The following is a 13,973-nucleotide window of genomic DNA, read 5'->3' as shown; positions in this document are numbered from 1 at the left end:
CTCAGGATGTTTTTAAGATTCAGATCATGCTTGGGTGTTTGGATGCTGTCAGGAGCTGGATGAATGATAACTTTCTTCAACTTAATGATGTAAAAACTGAGGTGCTTATTTGTGCCCCCGCTGCGAGGGGACTTAGTAGGCCCCACCGTGGAGCTCTATGAGGGGACTTAGTAGGCCCCATCGTGGAGCTCTGCGAGAGGGCTCAGTAGGCCCCATCGTGGAGCTCCATGAGGGGACTTAGTAGGCCCCACTGTGGAGCTCTGCGAGGAGGCTCAGTAGGCCCCACCGTGGAGCTCTGCGAGGGGGCTTAGTAGGCCCCACCGCACAGCTCTGCGAGAGGGCTTAGTAGGCCCCACTGTGGAGCTCTGGGAGGGGGCTTAGTAAGCCCCACCGTGACGCTCCATGAGGGGACTTAGTAGGCCCCACTGTGGAGCTCTACGAGAGGGCTCAGTAGGCCCCATCGTGGAGCTCTGCGAGAGGGCTCAGTAGGCCCCACTGTGGAGCTCTGCGAGGAGGCTCAGTAGGCCCCACCGTGGAGCTCCATGAGGGGACTTAGTAGGCCCCACCGTGGAGCTCCATGAGGGGACTTATCATTTGTCTCCTATTGATTTAGCTGCCAGAGTCTAATGCTGCTTTAAATGTTTGTCACGCTAATGAAATCTGTGTGTGCTTTTGTATGTGTGTAGCAGTGTGTGTGAGGCTTCAAGTGGCAGTATTACCTCCTTAGGACGAAACACACACACAGAGCGAGATGCAAAGACTGACAGCTGTCAGACTGTGTGCTGCCGGGACAATAAGTGTGACTGGCAGCTCTGTTGTCAGCCTTGCACCCTCCAGTCTTTCTCAAGTAACATTTAAAGCTGTGAAATGCTTTCAATGGACCCCCAGGGGCCACACACACAAACACACACAGGAGTCTTACTAGAGCTGCGGGGACACTCAGTCTTGGTCTCCGAGGAGCCTTAAAAATAAGATACATGCCAAAATAAGGACTTAAATATTAAGATGAAGTCTTAAATCATTAACTGAAAGGCTGTAAAACCCACACGCAAGACTGGTTCAGCATCTAGTCACAAACCACCGTTAAACCAGTCTGAAGTCTCATTTCATCATTTTCTATATGTCTTAATCCAATTCAGGGTCGTCAGTCTGAAACCTGTTTAAGAAAATATCACAAAACCACTGAAAATCCATTTCAAACCCAGATTAGCTTTAAACCAGTTAAATCCTTACAAAACTTTTCCAAAACATAATTAAGACCTCTCTATAACTACACCACCCAAAGCTGAAAACCAGCTTCAGACCAAGTCCAAAACTAGTTCAGCTCTCCTCCGAACTGACCCAAAACCAAGCTCAGAACAACTGGAAACAGACCCACAAGCAGGACGAAAACCAGTTTAACGCAAAGCCCATGTCAGACCTTTAAAACTGGTATAATCCTTGTCAATGTCCGATGTTTCTACATGGAGACTAAAGAGAGCAGAGAGGAGCCCAGTGCATCATGGGATGTCCCCCAGCAGCCTCGGCATAGAGCAGCAGGACTAGAGGGATGGATCAGGGTCACCAAACCAGACCTGCTATAAGGTTTATCAGGAAGGAAGGAAAGTTAGAAGATAATCTGAAGGTGGAGAGGGGGTCTGATACCTGAAGTTAAACTGGGAGCCGGTTCCACAGAGAGGGTCCGATAACTGAAAGCTGTGCTTCCTGAAGCCAAACTTTTATATCAGATGGAGACTTTTCAGAGCATTTCTGGGACAGAACAATAATGGGGAATCTGTAATCCATGGACTAGTTTTCCTGCATCACTCTTAGACAGGATGCTCCTCATCTTGGGAATATAAAGTAGGTGGAAGAAGGAGGTCCTAGAAACCTTTTTTATGTGAGTCAAAGGACAGGAAAACTTTATTTATAAAAGACTTTTTGTGCATTTTGTGAAACAACAGAGCAGAAAATCAGGCGCTAATGAAGTGTGAACGTTTCAGATCCGGGGCAACAAAATTTCATGGAAAGAATCAAGTGACAAAAGCTTTTCCAACAGCCATTTAATACATCGTCATGACCTTCTGTGACAACTGTATTTTTATTGCAGTCATGTTTTACGCTTTACTCCTTGTCAGGATTTACAAGTTTTTCAACACCAGGAATTTCCAAGTTGCATGTCAGATTCTACTCAGGCTGAACGGTCTAAAACGCCAAACTCAAGGGTTGTTTCCTTTCATAAAACAGGGAATTCTGGTCTTTTAAAGGATCTGTGGGTTCAAATCACACCCTGACAGACTACTTCTACTAGGTTAATCATCTACCAGTTTCACATGTTTATCAGCACAACATGAAAATGTCATGGCACAGTGCAGGAAAGCACATGATTTTAAAATAGGCTATTCCAACTCGCCATGTAAAAAAATTGGTCAGGTACCTTAAACTAATTTCTTCATTGGAGGATATCTACAGCAGTGTGACTGTCTTTACAGCGTATTTACAGGTGCACCAGATTATGATTTGATACAGACACAACCACACTAAATAACCAGCAAAAACTAGGTGAGCTGAGGGCATCTTACATTGCTACTCCCACACACTGAAGATGTTCCAAAAATCTTGCTAAACATTTATAGTTTTGCAGCATTTTATCACTACCATCCATTATCGAGTTACATCCCATCAACAACCATAAACAGGACAAAAAAATGAGTCTTCACCGTGTCCTGATTTGTATGAGGTGTATCCAGTTTCCAGTATAGAGCATTTTGATTCTGAAAAGGCATCTGAACCATAAAAGTTGTTTGGCAAACTACAGTTATTCTCAACACACTATGAAGACATTGCCCAGTGTTGTGTGTGTTTGTGTGTCTGAAAAAGGGTTCAGTGGTAAGAGACTATGGCTCAAATAAACAACAAAAGCTCCCCGTCAGGGAATCAAACTGGTCTTCTGCATGAGAGGCGGAGATACTGGTCACTATACTAACAAGGAATGCTCTGTAGGCCCAAAAGCTTCACATCCACTACCAAAGGTAAACTATACAATTTGGAACAAGCTCATAGTAACTGCTGAGTTGGAAGCTGCCAGAGTTTCATTGTAAAAGATTACACCCTTTACACTTGCGAGGCTTCTGCGTGAGGGCGGTTACGGCGTCATCGCCACAAACACTGAGTGTGTCTGTGGAGGCTTGATGAGCACCTCTTGTACACCTAACGTACACCCTGCTACGCAGATGGTTACGCAGATGTAATCTTACGTAGACACCAGACGAGTATAAATCCAGCTTAAGGCAGTGGTCGCCAACCAGTTGATTGCCATCAGTATCAGCTCTGTCCATTTGTCCACCGCAAGGTTGTCCAGTGACAATCCCTTAACACTGGAAGCCAGGGAGGGCTAGAGGACAAAGTCTGGTTATGAGGCAGCATTCTTGCTCCAGATACCCAAATCTCACCTGGCTGCACTGTGCTGAGGGTGAAGTCCGGGTATTGTGTAGTATTAGTTCTGCAAATACCGAAATCTCACTCAACTGCGCTGTGGTGAGGGTAAAACTTTCCCATATAAAGTGTGAGTTTTGTCACCCAAAAGCCCAGCCCATTCCAAAGAAGTCTCATTCATCATTCAAACATCTTCCTGTCATTTACTGGAGCTTGAAACATCAGTTTAAAAAATTCACTTTGCAGTATGACATGATGGTTCAGTATTTTTTCAAAGTTCTTTTTGGAGTACCAGGGGCGCGAAGGTGGACTTTGGAATAATTAAAGTCAGAGCAAAGTTGTGAAATTTATTCAAACCCCTCCTAGGGCCCATGTTAAGGGATTGCCATTGGACAACCCCTTTTCTGTAGGCGTGATAGATTTGAACTTGAATTTTATTGTATTGTTGGAAAAAACTATGTTTCCAGTAAAAATATTCATGCTTTAGAAAAATACTTATAAGATTGACAGTTGATCACTCAAACAAATTTCCTACAGTCTTTATGGCCCCTGAAGCTCAACATTGTTCATTTTGGTTCACCCTATGGCTCTGTCACTAATCTTTGCATAGTGAAGAATTCATTAGAAAACTCTGATTTTGATTCCATAGAAATGTGTCTCTACTTTTTACAGGTCCAAAATTTTACTACAAACTAATTTTATCTCTCTTTAAAATTTTAGATTTAATTTTGTTATTTGCTTGTTTATTATAATTAAAGGTGTTACTGTCAAACATTATTATTAACTATATAAATATTAGTTATTATTTTCTGTCTGGGAGCTTGTGTGTTTAACTAGAATTGCACTTCTGAAAAAGACTTACTGTCATGGACAAGTCACTTCTAGGAGTCATCTGAGGGTTTTTCCAGGAAAATGTCCAAGGCAGGTCCGTTATCTGGTAATTCCTGTAGATCTTCAGTCTGAAACAGAGCAAACAAGCACATCACTCACAGGACAACAAACCAGGTTAGAAATTATCCTCCTAACTAAGGATAAAGTCTTCCTTGTCTGCTCATCCATGTCATTTGAGAGATCCACAACCTCACAACACGCCACATGTGATTCACTGTCTGAGGACTGAACTCAGACAATAAATCCAGTTGTTGGATCAACATAAAAACACCATCTATTTCCTGTCTAGAGAACAAAGGGTAGACTGCCTTTGTCTCAGCAGACCTTAGAGGATTATTCTGCCTCTTTTCTTCAAAGGTCTGGTCCTATCTACATTCTGGAAAAATACATTGTTAGTAAAGATCCTGTATGATACACTTTCAAAATATATTGGGGACTGTACTCAGACACTGAACACAACTTTTGTACCAAATTAAATAACACCACAGCAAATACCTCTCCAACTGTCCTGCAAGCTCATAAAAATAATTAATTACACAAAAATCTGACATTTGATTTCTACTGAAAGTAAAATAAATGGAAAATGTTTTATTTAAGATAATTCAGAACAAATTATCCTACTTTTGATCAAATGATCTTAGTAAATATGAACGCAACCATTTAGGAAATTCTTAGCCAACATTAACCAGGAATGTATAAAATGTGGGAAATTATAGATTAGAATTAATAAACAGGAAATAATAAGATGCTTACATACAAGATAAAGGTTAACAAGCTACTAATGACATAACAAAACATAAGTTCTGCTATTAAGAAGAAAAAACATCCCAGTTAAAAGTTCCTTCCTCAGATTATCTCCAGTAAAAGAAACTCTGAGGGGATGAAGGGGAGAAGGTTTTTTCTGACGCTGCCATTGTTTCATGCTCCTTTCTAGTATTTGATCCCTCGTAACACAAATGTTGAAGATGTTGGTTTTATCCTCTCTTTCATTCAGGCTTTCCATGACATCTGCAATGCTTATGGTGACACAGGAAAGAGAAAAAAGTTCATTTTGTGAAGGTTTTACATAAATATCTCTGGAATATACAAACTTTGAGAGAAAAAACGTTGTCATAAAGTCCCTTTTCATCTCTTGATGAGCCTTAAACTGCTGTGGACCATCTCTGCTGCATAACTTCTGTTTCCATCCAAGGTGATGACATTTGATTCATCACAAGCTCTGAAAATAAACCTGCTTTAGATAAACTGCACAGCAAGATGATCTACAAATCATTGCATCCTGTTTCTATTTACATTTCACACAATGTCACAAGTTTTTATTTAGAATCGGGAGGAAAACATGTTTGAAAATGACTTTAGAAATATAAACTGTACATGACAGAAAGCAGAAGAAAAGGAAAGTTTAGGACACATAAATGATAAATATTAGTTACAGAAACGTTACTCTGACATGTTTGAGCTTTATTCTGTCCTCTTACAATAATAATCAAACATTATGGATATAAATGACATCTAGTTATTTTAGATCAGCTATAACATCACAAACATATTTTCTGACTTCTGACCTGATCCTAAATATGACAACATTCAATCACAATGATTATGATTTATAATCTATTAAATATTTGGCCGATTATGCATCTTAATCTAAACTAAAAACCTTTTGACCAGAATTCTGTCAGAATATCAGAGAATATTCAGTCAGTAAAGTCACTTACACCATTTCCTGCTTTTTATGTGTCAACTTTAACACATTCATGTACAGCTGCCATGAAATAAGCAGCAGGTATTAACTTTCTATATTTACATCAGATAACAATTTCCTGGCACCGAAACACTGAAACAAGAAAAAAACCTTCATCAAACTAAACAACAAAACAAAACGTCTGATCAAGAAACCAAAAGAGTCCAAACTAGAACTCAGCTAAACCCACAGACCATGTTATTGACGGCTGAAACTGTGATAGAAATGACCAAACACATACAAACTGGTTACCATTAAATGCAGCTGCACAAGTTTGAAAGATGGACATGAGGTCAGTTTTCTAGAAGTCACATAATCAGATATTTACTGTCTAATCTAAACTATTTGAAGCTGGCAGAAAGTTTACATTTAGCAAATGACATCTCAGAAAACTGAACTCATTTCACGTTTGTGACATAATGTGACTGAAATGTTTGGAAAACTGGAAAAATATGATAAAGTTTTGTAATGTAGTTACACTTTTGTCATGTGTGTAACTACATGTGCACTATTTTTCTAAACATTTCAGTCATATTAAACCATAAAATGTGAAATGACTTCAGTTTACTTTGAAGTCATTTGCTAAATGAACAATTAGAAATATATTTCTTTAACTTTATGTGTTCAGAGGTTGAATCCCTCCTACCTTGTAACAGCTGCAGGCAGGTCTTCTGCTGCTCTCCTTCCTCTCTTTAGTTTCCTTAATGTTCCACTTACCAGAAACGTTTCCTTCTACAATCTGAGAAAAATAAAACTCCTCCATAAATCAGGAAAGCTTCCTTCATCCAGCAGGTCCAGAGTCTCTCTAACAGGTTTTCAGAGCTGCTTGTAGAAGGAGACGTTCTAAACTTGTCTTTATTATGTCTCACCGAACGCTACGTCAGAAAGGCAGCGTGGTGTCCTGGATACGTGCCGCGCGCGTGCGCAGTAACGTAGCAGCTGTTTGTAGTACAGTATGGTGACACAGTTCTACGTAGCTTCCAGAGGACGAGTTCACGTGAAGGATCGGGATGATTGACAGGTCGCCATCTTTCCTGTTAGTGAGGAGATAAAAGGAAAACGGCGTCATGGCCTCAGGAAGAAGTTACCGTAGCGGTTCAGAAAAACGGAGGAAGAGAGACAGTCAGAGGTGGGACACTGGCGCGTGATGTGGAGAGAGAGAGAGAGAGAGAGAGAGAGAGAGAGAGAGAGAGATTGAGTGTGTCTCAAACCGCGCACTTACATGAGTGCACTGGAAGGTAGTGCGTAGTGCGCACTAAGCACTACCTTCTGTAGTGCACACTATCGTGGGTAAGTCCTGATCCAAATTGAGCATTAACGTTTTGCACTTACCGGTAGTGACGTACCAGCTTAGCAGCGCCGCTCGGTTAATATACTTTTTTTTCTTCCAAAATCCAAAATCACGTCAACATACGTGTTTGCATGTCATACTTTTATGCTAAAACAGTTTTTAAATAAGCAAAGATATCTTAACTGAATTAAAGTACGTTACATTATACATTTGTTTTCATTAGTGTTTACACTGATACCGTTCACGTCTGCAACAGGAAACCGATTATACTAGAAATCATCATTTAAAATATGAAATGCAGTAATGAAGACGCTAAAACAGGGATGCAGAAAACATTTTATTTAAACTTTTAATTAAATCATTTCTCTCTTGCCGCCTCCTCTTCTCCACAGCAGCATCCAAGCCCGCAGGTGGTAAATGCCTCAGTGCCACTGCTGGCTCGGTAGTTTGATGCCACAGTGACCTACGGTGAACACAGAATGGAAGTTTATATAAAAGCAAACATTATTATGTACTTTATGGGTACTTTGTACATCACTTTAGATAAGAGTCTGCAATCAGCTACGGCTTCGTCAGTGTTACCATGGAAACGGGCCGGTTCTCTAAACCAGCGGTGTTTCCTAATCAGTTTTCAGATCAAGGACCATTTCGTTTACGCCAGAGACCCCGCAGTGCTTAATTTGGAGGTTCAGCAATCATGAATAAACATACGGAACCTATAGCATTAATCATTTTTAACACTTATAGCCCATCTAGATCCGCGAAATCGGCTATAAAACTGCTAACATTTACGTTGCTAACTCTACTGCAGCCTCCAACAAATGATCAGATCCATAACTGTCATCAGGGATAGACGAGATAAGAAGCATGCTGCAGTTTATATTAGAATTATGATCAAATATCTTCATACTTACAACAGTTGAAAATACCCTCCGCCTGCATCGGTACCGCTGAGTCGGTGGCTGCCAGCTCTGAAAAACAGGTTGAAAGTCCCTCCCCTTCCGCTACGTCAGCAAGATGGCGTCCGTTTAGTGCGTGTAGTGCATGGATGTATTATAGGAACTGGATAACGGACTGAACAATGGCGGCACGCCGATTTTTCCCAGTGGCCACTCGTGGTACTGCAACAAAAAATCCCATGGGGCCCAAAAAGCATTTTTCCCATAGGCCACAATGGTAAAAGACACGGCTGTAAAACTGTTGACAGGACGTCTTCAGCTTTAAACACAGCTAATTACTAATCTTTCTATTCAATATTTTTAATTCATGGACATTTAATCCGTCAATTATTTTTCAAAAGGCCATAAAAGCCACAGAAAAGTCTCTATTTCTCCGGTGACGTCACGGCTGTGCACATGCACTGCCGAAGCGCGGTCATGCTGTGTCGGGAGCGAGGAGGATGGCTGTTGACTTCAATATGATGGGAAAGCTGTTCGTAAAAGTTAAGTTAAAGTTAAGTTTCTTTTTTCTGATATCGAGTAACTTAATACATTTGTATTCTTAATGTTTGATATTACATGCATGATAGTTCCTGTTTTTAAACGTATTGTGACCTAAATCCTAATTAGCTCTAGGTTGTAGTTACGACCACCTGTTTAAACCACCTGATAGTGCGTTTTACTGGTTTATTTTATGTAAAGAGAGATTCAGCCCATGAATAGATCGGGGAAAGTGAGGGTGGCTTTTTTTTTTATTTGTTAATTTCTTATATTTTGGTTCACATTAGTTCACTTTTTGTTAAGTAGTTTAATCACACTGTTCACCCAGAGGGCAATAGAATTTTTTTTAATTAAAATATTTTGTCTTATGAGCTGCTATTCTATTTTCGTTAGTTCAAATAAAATATGAATAACAGTCTTGACGCATCGCTGTCAGTGATATTTTGTTATACATATACAGTTAAATATTTTGGGAGTGTTGAGCCATTTCATGACAGCGACACAATGTCGCCAAGTTAGGTAAAATAGCCTACAAAACCATTTTCAATCCCTAACGGAAATCACGATACATAAAATACATAACTACATAATAAATATAGAATGGTGATAACCCAAGTGGCCTAGTTTTCCTTAACATAGTCCTCAGTTTAAACAAAGTTTTTTTTTCTTTGTCAATTAAAAAACTGCAGCATTTAACAAAGTGGAATCCGGCAAAACACAAGAAAGGAACATTTTAAGAGACGCAATTGATAATCTTGGTGTCATCCAGGGAATAGCAGAAAAATAAAGAGAATATGCATGGGTAGCACAATGAAATAATGCATTAACAAGGACTTCTAACATTTATTACAAAAGACGTGCCTGAAATTATTCATGAATAAAGGTAGGAATTGTAAGTCATCGTGAAAATTTGACACGGGATTATACAAATATACAATATAGACTGACTTATATTGGGCTATTACGAATCCCATATAGAAATTCATCAGATTAAAACAAACCATCATTTTAACAATTACTACACAACTTTTTCCACGTATATTATATCATTACTTTACATCGAGGTCCGATCGTGTGCCGTAGAAAATCATCATCTGAGTTTGTACAGCTCTCATACTGCAGATTAATGTCGTGACCGCGCGTCGCTGGATCAGGTCACTGGGTTGCGCATTGCTCGTTCACAGTGACGTGAAGCATGATGGGAGGTGACACTACTGCGCATGCTCTATGGGCCCAATATGCGGAAGTAACCCGGAAGCCTGAGAACTTTTTCGGCATATGCGCTGGGTGAGCAACTTCCATAGAAATGAATGGGCCGCCATTTTCAGTCCGTTATCCAGTTCCTATAATACATCCATGGTGTAGTGTCCATCGTTTCGCACTAGATTTTTGGCCGAGTTTAGGGCAGCATCCGGGTACTTTCAGTGCACTGAGTTTTTACTGAAATTTCTGTGTCAGCGCACTAAGCACTTAAATGTAGTGTTCGAAGTATAGAAGTGCGCGATTTGGGACACACCCATTGTAATTAGTACTGCTAGCTAGCTCAGCTAGCCTCGGCTAAATGCTAGTTAGCTAGCTAGGAGTTTAACTCATAAATCAGTTTTAGTGTTTCATTTATTAAAGTTGGTTAAATTAAAATGAACATTTCATACGTGAATGGACTGACTGACACTTAGATTACTTTAGGATTACTGATGATTCATTTATTAAGTTTACTGTGGCTTTTATAGGCCTATGAGTAGAAGTGTGTGATGCTTTCTAAACAGCAGTTATTTATTAAATAACTAATAAATATTGGGCCTGTTATTGATTATTTTGGACCATTGTGGCAGTGGATTATTGACCTGAGTGGATGATGGATCAGGGTAGATTATCACTAACTGCTGAGTTAGTTTCAGTCTCTTTGTAACATTTATTAGAAAATTAATTGTAACGATAAAGTTTTCTTATTTGAACAACACGGCCTCAATTCCTGCAGCTGAGATCAGTTTTTGATGTAGTACTTTGTTTTATTCAAAACAACCACAATAACACAACCTAAAGTCAGAGTGATGGAAACTTTGTATATTATATACATATGTATTTATTTAATTAATCTCAATTAATCACATTTTAATCGCATAACAAATGTAAAAAATGTTATTTTTGTTTATAAATATCATTATGATATGATGTTATTTATGAGATTTTGACCAGCTTTATGTTAAATATTATTAAATTGTGTTAAATATTAAAGTCTGTCATCATGAAAGATTTTATCTGAAGAAAAAGTCTCACAAATTTAAATGAATCCTGAAATTAAATGAAACTCAAAAAAAATAATAAAATGTTGCGGTACAGCTTTAATATTAGTTCTCTTTGCTACAGATAAATATATTTAAACGGCCTCTCATTACACAGTTCTTACCTTTCAGTTTACCAAACCAAGACTTGGTGGTTCACATGTTGCAGCTGCAGAGCCGAATGTCGCCATGGCCAGGAAAGTGTCTCAGGTAAACTGCAATCACACGTCAACTGTTTAAAAGTGGGTTGTTAATACAAGTTACTTAGACTCTGTTTTACAGAAACAAGTCATGGAAGGTGGGAGATTACTGGTTCTCCGGTCAGCACTGCATCTCAGTGAGTGATGACCTTTTCAGCCAGAGCATCTGTAGTTCTACACTTCATTCTCTGTACAGCATTAAAGTCTTTTCCTACTGATTTAAACATCCGATGATAAAACTTTGTTCAGGCTCTAGACCCCCAAACTTGCTTGGTGTTCCTCTGTTTGATCGGGAGAGGATGGAGCACATCTGGCGGGTCCAGAAGAAGCATGTGAAGAGCATCCAAGATCCACCAGGTGTTGCTCTCTGCACTAAAACTGGGAGCTGACCAAGGGAGGTGTGTGTCTGCCGGTGTTTAGGTGAACCAGAGGCTCAACTTCCTTGGAGTCTTTTCATCTGCAGCTAAACCGCTTCATACCAGGTTTGTGTTGAGAGAACTGAAACCAGAACGTGTGTGTTATTGTTGACGTGTGGTTGTGTATGTGATGTGGTTCATGTGTTGTGTACGCCAATAATGTTTCAGTTTGATATTTCATGTTACGTTTCAATGTACTTCTAGGGAGCAGTGCCAACAGCCTGAATGTTCAGGTTTACCTGTTGGAAGGGCTACACAGGTGGAACCAGGACCAGGTGTTGCTGCCATGGCAACTGAGAAGTCTCCTTTGTGCTGCTACTCTGGTGATTTGCTGCATTCTGTCAACCAAACCTACAAGAAGCTGTTTGGCAGAAAGGTGGCGCCAGAGTTCTGTCCGTCCTCATGTTACACAGGTCAGAATTACATCAGTGTTACCAGGACAAAGGAAAAGCATGAGGCTGCATCTCTCTGAAAACTCTTGTGTTGTACTGTTTACCTGTGAAACTGTGTTGCTTAGTGAAAACAATAATTAGCCTTTTGTTACTGTGTATGTATTTCATGATTCTTCCAGCCGACTGGTTTTTACTCATTCCAGTCTGCATGGTGTTTATTTATTTGGTCTTGTCTCAGGCGAACTCGTAGGAGTGCAGTATCTGTTCCAGCAGACTGATCAGGAACTGCAGGACATGAACCCTGACTCAGAGGAGACCGCCCGGTTGGTTGAGGAGCACGATGTGGTGCTTGATGAGGAAGATGAGGGCTTTTCTGACCTCACAGACGAGCCACAGTGCTGGATATGGAGGTTCAACCTGCTCCCAGCACCTCCTCCACGCTGGCCTCTGGCATATCTGAGGCTGGAGATTCCTCACATGAAACTGTGCTCAGTAACAGTTATTTGCTGCTGTTTTCTACCTACTGTATGTTCACGGATGTTATTGAAACTAAAGGTTTTAAATAGTAATTTTCCTGTTTTCTGCTTAATAACATTGGCAGGCTGTTGATGAGCAGAATGTGGCTGGATACTAGCATGTGGAGGAGAAAGATCCTAAATAGAATTTAGGGAACTTGCTCGTCAATAATTGTAAATAGTTCTGATTGTTTGAGTGTTTATTGTAAATATTGGTCTTTTTTAAATGGTTCTTGTATTATTCATTTTCTGTGTAAAAGCAACATTTCTCATTGTGAAGAGCGACATTAAACACACAATATTAGTGAATAATTGTAAATAGTTTAATTATTGTTTAACAGTGTTTATTGAAAAACATGTTAGTCGTTGTTCTTAATGACATTGAACATTAAACAGTGAGTGTGAAATGATTATTGTGGTGATTATGATGAAAGTATGTAAATTACTGGTAAGAAAGAACCACATTGTGACATTAAACTAAATGAAATCTTGTTTATCCCTGATGAGGAATAATCTAGTGAATATATTCATATAAAATAATAATATTTAAATAAACTTTTCCTCCACCAACCTCCCATCTCTCTTGGGTAGGCTGGGTGGTGTTTCATCTCCAGCTCGGGTCCTCTACCAGTGTCCTGGGAGCTTGAGGGTCCTACGCAGTATCTTAGCTCTTAGCTGCTCTTCTGGATGGAGATGTCTGATGGTTCTCCAGGTTTCTGGTGGAGCCGCTTCTCCAGTGTGGAGGACACGGCCCCCAGTGATCCCATGACCACTGTTACTACTGGTGCCTTCACCTTCCAGGCTTTCTCCAGCTCTATCTTGGGTTCTTGGTATTTCTCCAGTTTCTCGTGTTTCTTTTTCCTGATATTTACCTGGGGTCCTGCCTGGTGTGGTAGATCTGGATCTCGCTTGTCCTGGTACTCAAGTCTTGCTCCTGTGCTGCCATGATTAGCGCCTCTGTGCTGTCCTTCAGTCCAGCCCTCTCTAGCCGTTGGTTGGACTTGTTCCACCACTTCGGCTGTCTGTCGGTGGTACATCCCATGCAGGGGTGTTGTTTGTTTTGTGGAAGCAGGTGATGTGGAAAAATAGTTTCAGGTAAGAAGAAGAGCTCTGGACGCCATCTTGATGTATAAAAAAAGAATGATTTTATTACAAGAAGTGACATCTTAAACAGATCTGCAGAGTCTGTGAGGTCTCTGGCCAATCTTGAGAATCCCAAAACCACATGTGTGAGGCACCTTATATACCTTTCAAACAAAGACATTCCTTAAGTTCTGAGTTGACCAATCCTGTGGAAACACATATGTTTACATATGTGGTGTTTGTGTTGAAGTCCAGTCTCTAAGACAGAGAAGCTCATGTGGTAAGAACCTGAGTGTGTCTTACATC

At 40.1% G+C, this 13,973-nt stretch overlaps 2 long non-coding RNA genes across 2 annotated transcripts; one reads left to right on the top strand and one right to left on the bottom strand.

The window, feature by feature from the left end:
• Window positions 1-1,047: 1,047 nt before the first annotated feature.
• On the bottom strand, window positions 1,048-7,026 carry LOC121635631. Its single transcript, XR_006009490.1, has 3 exons — window positions 6,696-7,026; window positions 4,277-4,373; window positions 1,048-1,156 (listed from the first exon to the last, which is right to left on the bottom strand). It is a non-coding gene; the product is annotated as an uncharacterized LOC121635631 (long non-coding RNA).
• Window positions 7,016-12,932, top strand: LOC121635626. The gene is made up of 6 exons (XR_006009484.1): window positions 7,016-7,178; window positions 11,180-11,271; window positions 11,344-11,398; window positions 11,511-11,743; window positions 11,882-12,090; window positions 12,308-12,932. It is a non-coding gene; the product is annotated as an uncharacterized LOC121635626 (long non-coding RNA).
• The last annotated feature ends 1,041 nt before the right edge of the window (window positions 12,933-13,973 follow it).

The sequence above is a fragment of the Melanotaenia boesemani genome, chromosome 24, assembly GCF_017639745.1.
Source record: "Melanotaenia boesemani isolate fMelBoe1 chromosome 24, fMelBoe1.pri, whole genome shotgun sequence".
In the NCBI taxonomy this organism is placed as follows: Eukaryota; Metazoa; Chordata; class Actinopteri; order Atheriniformes; family Melanotaeniidae; genus Melanotaenia; species Melanotaenia boesemani.
This window is presented reverse-complemented; position numbering and strand designations above follow the sequence as displayed.